Genomic DNA, 9262 nt, shown 5'->3' with positions numbered 1-9262 from the left:
GCTACCATGTGGAGTCTAAACTCATTGAAGGGCTATGAGATCTGGAAGGAAAAAAACTTTATAATTACTCATTTCCAATCAAATAGCCACAATTGGAAACTGATTAATATCTATGCACTTGATAGAGAATTAGGGAGGAAGGAAATGTATGACAATTTGATAAGGATAACTGAAACTATGTTGGAGGAGCAATGGATGTGTATGGGTGATTTCAATACTCCTCTTTACCATTTAGAGAAGAGGGGAGGCAATAGAGAATGTCAGGAGAGCTTGCAAGACCTAAGAGAATTTATGAGGAAGTTGGACTTCATGGATGTGGAGCTGAGGGGTAACCCATACACCTGGACTAATAATAGGAAAGGTGAGGATCTCATTCAGGTTATACTAGACAGATTATTACTATCAGGGAATTGGAGTAGCATGGGTAACTCCTACTTGGAGAATCTCAACAGAACGGTGTCTAACCACTCAACCATCTTATTCCATTGGGAGGATGGCTTTAAAGGGGGAAGAAACCTTTCAGATATGAAATAATGTGGGAATCACATCCAAAATTCAAAGATAAGATTTAGGAGTGGTGGAATATAAGAATAAAAGGTACTGCAATGTACAAACTTACCCAAAAACTTGATAATATTCAAAGAAATGTCAGAGCATGGGCTAAAAGTTCATTTGGGGACATTTTTAAAAGTAAAGGAGAAGTAGAGGAAAAGCTAAAAAAACTCCAAGGGGTTATTGCAGAAGGGAATAACTCAGAGGAGAATATTTAGGAAGAGGAGAAACTTAGAAGGAGGTGGAAAGAGATCATCCAAAAGGAGGAATTTTTTTGGAAACAAAGATCTAGAATTCAATGGCTGAAGGAAGGGGACAAAAATACTACTTTCTTTCATAGATCTGCTTCTAACCACAAAAGAAGAAACACTATCTCAAAACTAAATGAAGAAGGGGGAAGGGTGTTGAAAGAGAAGGAGGAAATGGGGAAACTTGTGGTAGACCACTTCAATAAGGCACTTAAGAAAGATAACTTCGTTGGGAACCAAGTGATCAGAAGAAGTCTGATTAATTCAATCCCAAGGAGTATAAGAGAAGAGGAAAATGATCTAATCCTTGGTAAGATCATGGAAGAGGAAGTGAAAAATGAAATGTTCTCAATGAAATCTTTCAAGGCCCTAGGGCTTGATGGTTTCCACCTGCTTTCTTTTAGCATTTCTGGGAGGTGATCAAATCAGAGGTAATTTGGGCAACTAGGGATTTTTTCAGAACAGGTAAACTACTACGGAGCATAAATAATACCTTTATTGCCCTAGTTCCAAAAAAATCCAATCCTCTAAATTTGAATGATTTTAGACCTATAAGTCTATGTAATACTATCTACAAGGTCTTTGCCAAGGTTTTAGTGAATAGGTTAAAGCCTTTCTTGGAAAAAATTATTGGTAGTCCTCAGAAGGGGTTTTTGCCAGGAAGGAAGATCCTTGATGCGGCTATTACAACCCATGAGGTTATCTATTCAATGGAAAAGAGCAGACAACTAGGAATGGCATTCAAGTTGGACATTTCCAAAGTTTATGATAAGGTCAATTGGGACTTCCTTCAGGATGTACTAGAAAGAATTGGATTTAAAAATATGATTATAAACCTGATAATGTTGATGGTGAGCTCAGTGCAATACTCTATCCTACTAAATGGGTCCCCATGGGGTAACATAATTATAGGAAAAGGCTTAAGATAGGGTGACCCACTCTCACCATACCTGTTTATCATGGTAGCAGAAGTCTTGGGAAGGTCATTCTATAAATTAGTGAATTTGGGCTGCATTAAAGGTGTTAAACCAGCCACTAATGCTGAAGCTAAGGTTATACAACAATTTGTGGATGATACCTTCCTATTTGGGGAATCTTCAATCATGGACGCTGAAGCTTGGAAAATGATTTTACATAATTATGAAGAAAGCTCAGGGCAATGGGTGAACTACCATAAAAGCAAGATTTATTTCTTTAACACTGATTCTTCAGTTCAAAGAAGGATTGGGAAACTATTGGACTGCCAATCCGCTTGCCTACCAGACACTTATTTAGGCCTCCCCCTCACTACCAAGGAGGTTTCTAATGAATTTTAGAATACAATAGTGGAGAGAATTCAAAAGAAGCTTGCAAGGTGGAAAGGGAAGAAATTAAGCAATGCCAAAAAATTACAACTGATTGTTGCTGTTCTTTAGGGAATCCCTATTTATTTCTTATCCATATATAAGATTAATCTAAATATGGTTGAGAGAATTGAGAGAATTTAAAGGAGTTTCCTATGGTCAAGGACTGAAGAGAAAAATAAATTAAATCTGGTCAACTGGGAGGAGGTGCGTAAACCAAAAGCTAAGGGGGGGCTTGGGATTAGAAGAATGAAAGACCTTAATAAAGCTCTTCTCAAAAAAATTGGATGGAGACTGGCAGAAGGAAACACGGGATGGGGAAATATTATGAAAGCTAAATATTTGTCTAATACCTCCTTTTGGTGGAACCTATATAATAATGACCTCCTAAGAGGTTCAAAGATTTGGTAGAACATTGTTACAAATAGAGGGCTACTAAGAGAAGGATTGAGGTGGATTGTGGGCAATGGCTTCAATATAAGGTTTTGGGAAGACAAGTGGATGGATGAGAAACCACTGGCCTTAAGTAAATATAGTGGTTTAATGGAACTCCTTAAGGAGGAGGACATTGGGGTTAAAGTGGGAGACTACATTGACCAGGGGAGGAGATGGAATAAGCTATATAAGGAGGACTATCCACAGAAGATAGTTATTCTCATAGAGAAACTAGAAGAACTAATAAAGGAATAGAGACTCCCATTATTGCCACACAAGGATATCATGGCTTGGGATTTAACTCCGAATGGGAACTTCAGTGTCAAATCTTCTTATACCTTAATGTTTAATAAGGAACTATGCCCAACTACTTAGTGCAAGGTATGGATCAGTAACCTTATACCTAAGATTAATTTCTTTTGGTGGATGATTCAACATGGAAAAATTTTAACAATTGGTAATTTGAAAAAAAGGGGATTCTAAATAAAAAACCATTGCTGCCTTTGTGAACAAAAGGAAGAAAGTATTTACCACCTTTTCATTGAATATCAGTTTGTGGTTGACATCTAGACTAAGGTTTGGGAAAGATTGGGGGTGGTTTGGGTTATGAAAGATAACTTGGGATAGTTTGTGGATAATTGGGATTGTCCATTCCATCATCCAAGACTAATCCTTTTATGGAAGATTATCCCACCATATGTATGCTGACACATATGGAAAGAAAGGAATAACAGAATATTCAGGGAGGAAAATAGGACGGTTGAAGTGGTTTTTGGAGCGATGAACAAACTGTTGAAGGAAAATCTAAGGGTAGCTAAATATAAGATGCCAAAGGAGGAACCTAGAAGACTTGAAGGCATTGTGGCTAAGAATTTGGGTTGTGAAGAGGATTTCTTCGTATTTGATAACTTCGCTAGAAGGAGGAGACAAAAAACAATATGGAGACCACCCATCATCACACAGTATAAATTGAATTTTGACAGAGCTGTGAAAGGAGGATAGGGAGCAGCCGGGGGTGTGCTGAGAGACAGGAATGGTGATGTGCTATTGGTTTATGCAAGCTAGGAGGGGATTGGTAGCAATAATGTGGTAGAAGCTATGATGTTATTATGAGGTCTTCAACTCTCTAGGGAAAGAAACATTTTAGAGTTAACTATAGAAGGGGACTCCAAACTAGTGATTGATTGGGTAAAGGGGGAGGCAAAATTGGGATAGAAGATTAGAAATATCATCTTGGATATTAAAAATATATTGGAGGAAATGAGAATGGTCCACCTGTAGCATATCTACTTGGAGGGTAATCAAGTGGCAGACACTGCGGTTGCCATGGGGTTTAACGTTAGGGCAATCACATGCTGGGAAAATTTAGTTGATATCAATGAAAATCTAAGGATGTTGATATCCAAGGAAAAAGGTGGCAAAATTCAAAATGGTGATCACTAAATTTAAAATTAAGGCCAAATTAGGCAAGATGGAGAACTTTGTTGCTAAATTAAACTTTAGCATTTTGGAAATAAGAGATAGACATGGTCGTACAAATGACAAGTGGAGTAATTACAAACTAAGGAAATTGTCTTTTTGTAATTATGGAAACTTGTTACAAGCATCAAATCACTCTCCAAAAGGAAGTACGATAGATATTATGGATTGGGATGTCAAAAATCAAGGGGGAGAGAAAATTAGGTTTTTTAATACCCACGAATCTCATAATAAGATGTTATGGGATTCTAGAGCACATCATACATGGGTCTGTAATTTTGATCCCTATTTCCTCAAAGGATTTAAGAAAGAGAGTAGCCATAGAGAATTTGAAAGTGATAAAGTTTTGATGCATATTTCTAAGGAAGAGAGGTCAAATAGTGGAGGAATTGAAATGGGAGGTGATCTAAATTGGTTGGAACCAATGAGATTAGAGAACTTCAAGGACAGGATGGCGACCTAGTATCTTTTGAAAGAAGGGGGTTTTTTCCCTAAATGATGTCCATGGCTAGGTACGATGAAAATTGTGGATTACAATTTGTGAATAATTGGAATGATAGGAAGGTTACAATCAATGACATTACATTTCAAGTCACAGAGGAGGTAATTTCCATAGCAACAGGACTCACAATGAAGGGCAAAAAAATTCACTAAAGTCTTAGATGAGGCTAGCACAAATAACTTCTTTGTGGAGAATGAGGAGCTAATTCACTATAGAGGAGGGTTTAAAAGGGATAAGTTACCTCAGCCCTGGGATGATGTGTGTCTGGTCCTGATGAAGTATCTCACACTGGAAGGAAGGTTTGGAGTGTGCTATTATTATCATTTTCCTTTGTTTAATCACTTTAGAAATAGGGATTTCATTTCCATTCTATTTTTCCTTCTGCATTCACTTGAGGATATGATTAATGATATTAGGGAAAAAAAGAGTAAAGGCTTAAACTTCACCATTATTCATCAGGGGTTAATTTTTTGTCTATATCAGTTCCACTTAGCTTTGTGTCCCCCTAGAGAGGTTGTAGTGGAAAACCCCCACCATAGACTTATTTCCCCCTGAGCTCCAATACAAGGACGAAAATCTATACTCCCAGGCCATCTCCTAGCAAGGATGCTAAGAAAAAGATAAAACCTAACATAGCCCTACAACAAAAGGGAAATAAGAAAATTAAAGTTGATAAGGTGGTTGAGGTTTTTGGAGAGGATTCTGGTGAGGATATTGGGGGAAAAGCAAAATGAAGGTCTGGTAGGTTAGATCAGTCCCAGGCTAGGGTTAAGCAGAAGTCCATCAGATATTTTGTTGAGGAAGTTGAAGAAGATATCTTAGGCAATAATAGTGACAGAAGGGAGGAGGAAAATATTTCCAACTCCAAAAAGGATGAAGGTAATGAGGAGTGGGAAAAAATTTTCAATTCTGGAAACATTTTGATGGATGATACTCAAACTCAAGTGTTAGATGACAAAGAAAGGAATACTGAGACAACCGATGCTTCAGCCAACATCTCACTTAAACCCATTACTTTTTGTGATGAGATGAGCAAAAAGGATAATTCCCCAATTACCATTTCTTCCCCTGTTAAGGAAAATTTGAAATTTTCCTCTAACCCAAGGGTACTGTAGGATAAACCACAGGGACAGAAAATGAAGGAGGTTGCTGCAAAGAAGGTCGAGGAGCATAAAGAGGAGACTGAAGTGGTGGAGGAGCATCACATGAACCTAGAGGAAAGGGTCAAAGCTTTGGAGGAGGGGTTTTTCACCTTCTCCAAGTTTGGACTTAAAGTTACTCATGCTGCTGCTACTACCCTACAATTGTTGGCATAGGAGAAGGAGGAAGTTGGCTTGGACATGGAGGACAACAAATTACTCTTCAAGTTTCTTGCTGATGACTGGGCCCAGATTCTACTTCATGCAAGGGGAAAAGGGAAAAAATAAATCTAAGTCTTTTTTAGTTCTATTCAGTTATGGGGATCTAAGGATCCAAAGACTTTATATACTTTTATGGCAGTTATGGTTTTGTTGGTAATCAGCTATATTTAAGATTTTATTAGGCCTGGGTACCTTTATGGACAATGTGGTTAGTAGCTAGGTTGTTTCCTTTTTGGTTCTAGCTTTCTGGTTTATGATTTAAGTCTCTGCCTACTGGTACTCCTATTTTTTTTGTTTGTTTTTGTTACTGGCTAGTAATGTGTTGGTTACCAGCCTTTTGACTGTTAGGGGCCGACCCCCTTGTTTTTGGTCGCTTTTAATTTCAAAAACATAAGTGTAAATTATTAGATAAAATATTAATATCAATTTCATTTCCAAAATATTAATTTGACTTATATATAAGTCCAATATTAATATTTACTTTTTCTTTAATTCATGATGTAGCTAGAGATAACTCAAACTTGAAATTATAACTTTAATTAAGTTATTTATAATTTCTCTCAAAATATTTAATATTCATAACTAGAAGATTATACAATGAACTCCACTATAACTTCTCTTAAAATATAACTAAATCACAATTATATATTTATTTATTTCTCACTTGCATAAATAAATATAAAATAATTTATATGCAGCTAATAGTTTAACTAAACTTAAAGATTCTTTAATACCAACATCCACTTTATAACTAAATGAGTAGTATTAATTTAATTTTTAAAATTAATAAATAATAATTTTTATTTTTAATTAATATTTTAATTTTTTGAATTAATAAATAATTCCATTTTTAAAAAATAAATCCTAAATCAAAATTAATAAACATTCATTAAAAAATAAGTTTTTATTTTTAAAAATTATTATTTATATTAAAATAAATCTTCCTAAAAATAATAGAATTATGTAATTTTCTGTTTTCACATGGCTAAGATCTTCTAAAACATGCAATCATAATTCCTTTCATTTCTTGAATGCATTTGTGTTCCAAAAAGATTTTCAAACAACAATTTTGTTTGAAACAAAGAAAATTACATGTTTTGCTTGATGAATCTTTACGAGGGTTTCTATTGAAGTTTTCATATAATTTTCTTTCAAACCCTAACTGATAATAGTCATTGTTCTTTAAAATTTAATGTTGAATTCTTTTCGGTTGCTCAAATTGTTGGAAACTTACAATTAGTACAATTGTTGTTTTGTCATTGATGTCAAATCTATGGATGAGACATATTGCTACCTAATCTAAATGTCATATCTATTTGATTAATGAAGAGTATTTGAGAGTTGCACATAACTATAAAACCTAGAGGAAAAGTTGAAGTTATGAAAAGGAGTTACAATGGACATTTGATTAGATAGAATTTGATAAAGAAAAGAAATTATTTATGTCAAGAAAGATAATCCAAGTTGAGAAAAATAGTAAAATACTAAGGAGTGCCAAGTAATGCTAGTGTCATCCAAGCCACAGTTAGTAGAGAGAAAATCTAGTGTTGATGGAGCATTAACATTGGTTGAGAAAGTTAAATGATGCTGAGCCAGAAATATTTTCAACGACCGAGTATTTCATTATTGATTGTGTCAAAATTCAGTGATTGCTGAGTGATAGTAAAAGATCAAATTCAAAGAAATTGTAAGATCAAGCCGACCAAGTTGGTTTCTTGGGAGATGTAAAATGTGTTGAAGATAAGATTGATTAGTTGGATCATTAAATTCAAGGTGATGATTAGGTAAAGACCTAATAGAAGGATTCTAGGGAAGTTTCTAGAGGATGTTCAAGAAGATGTAAAAACACATTAAATCAAGTTGAATATGATCATAAACTCTAAGATCTACAGTGGATGTAGAAAATAATAAAGCACATATTGCCTATTTAAGATGATACAGAACCAAACATTTGGTGCCCAGTCTAGCCCCAACAAGTGCATGTGCAAGTTTGTATGTGAAGCAAGTCATACAGAGAAAGGTTGATCAAATACACACAAGTGAGTGGATGTGAAGCTAAAAGAGAAAAGCTTGTTGCTGTGATGCTATTGGTAATAAGTGAAATTGAGAAGAAGGCTTAAGTGTTGATGAGAAGAGTAGACTAATTTCTTGAAGGGTGTCTAAGAAAATCAAGATCAAAGATGACAATGAAAGGATTATCAGTGAACCAACATAAGGACCAAAAAAAGATCTAAACTAGTAAAAGTGAGTCGTAATCACATAGATCAAAACCTACTAATTTCTTTCTTATCATTATAAATATTTTGTATTGAAATCCTTTTAACAGAGCTTGACCGAACAATCACTTGAAGTCTTAAAAGTCTATGTAAATCCTTTAACTAGGTGACATTCTAAATGGAATTATCAAAGTCCTCTTACAAGGCCACTCCTAATAAGGTGATTAAATCTGCTAACTAGGTCACATTTAATACTGTGTATTGTAACCTTTAACAAGTTTGGCTCCTAATAGAGCTCACTTTGAAATAGTGAAGAAGAGTGACATGTTGCTAGTGGTTTTTTCCAAATTGGGTTTCCACATGAAATCCTAGTGTCAAACTATGATGAATGTCTTATGAATGTTTTACATGTGATCATGTTTTCATTATGCAATGCAAGTTAAGTTTATGACAGTTTTGCAGTAGAGATCGAGCAATAGCAGGCTATGCAAGATAAGTTGAACAATGATGTGTTCAATGTTTAATTGTTCAAGTGGTACATATAGACCTTGAGTAACTGATTCACCACCCCCCTTATTTATTCTAAAAATTTCTAATAATTGGTATTAGAGCTCAATGCTTATAGAGAAAATTTTGAAGGTATTTAAAGCTAATGATCATGACAAACAAGAGAGATGTACCCAAGCTGAATAAGGAGAACTTTCTTGCATGGAAAACCCTCATGAAGCTTCACATATCTAGTATTAGTGATGCTGCTCTCAATTTTCTAAAAAATTAATATGTAGAGGTAACAACTACTGCTCTAAATGTTGAAGAACTGAGATAGAAGTTAGATCACAACCAAGCAATGTTGGAGATTTCCTCGACCCTAAGCTATCTCAAGTTTGATGACCTAAAAGATTGCAATATTGCAAAGAAGATGTGAGACATATTGAAGACAATATATGGAGGTGATGAAAATTTACTAAGAGCCAAAGCAAAAAGCTTAATAGGTAAATTTGATGATATGAGAATGAGGGAAGGTGAAAACATAGTACAATACTGCACAAGAGTTAAAGAGGTTGTCAATACTATTCGAGTAGAAAAGGGAACAATTGAAGATGAAATAGAGATAAGCAAGGTATTG

This window comes from Cupressus sempervirens, chromosome 8, assembly GCF_028749045.1.
Source record: "Cupressus sempervirens isolate cs-2001-9-10 chromosome 8, ASM2874904v1, whole genome shotgun sequence".
NCBI classification, from domain to species: Eukaryota; Viridiplantae; Streptophyta; class Pinopsida; order Cupressales; family Cupressaceae; genus Cupressus; species Cupressus sempervirens.
This window is presented reverse-complemented; position numbering follows the sequence as displayed.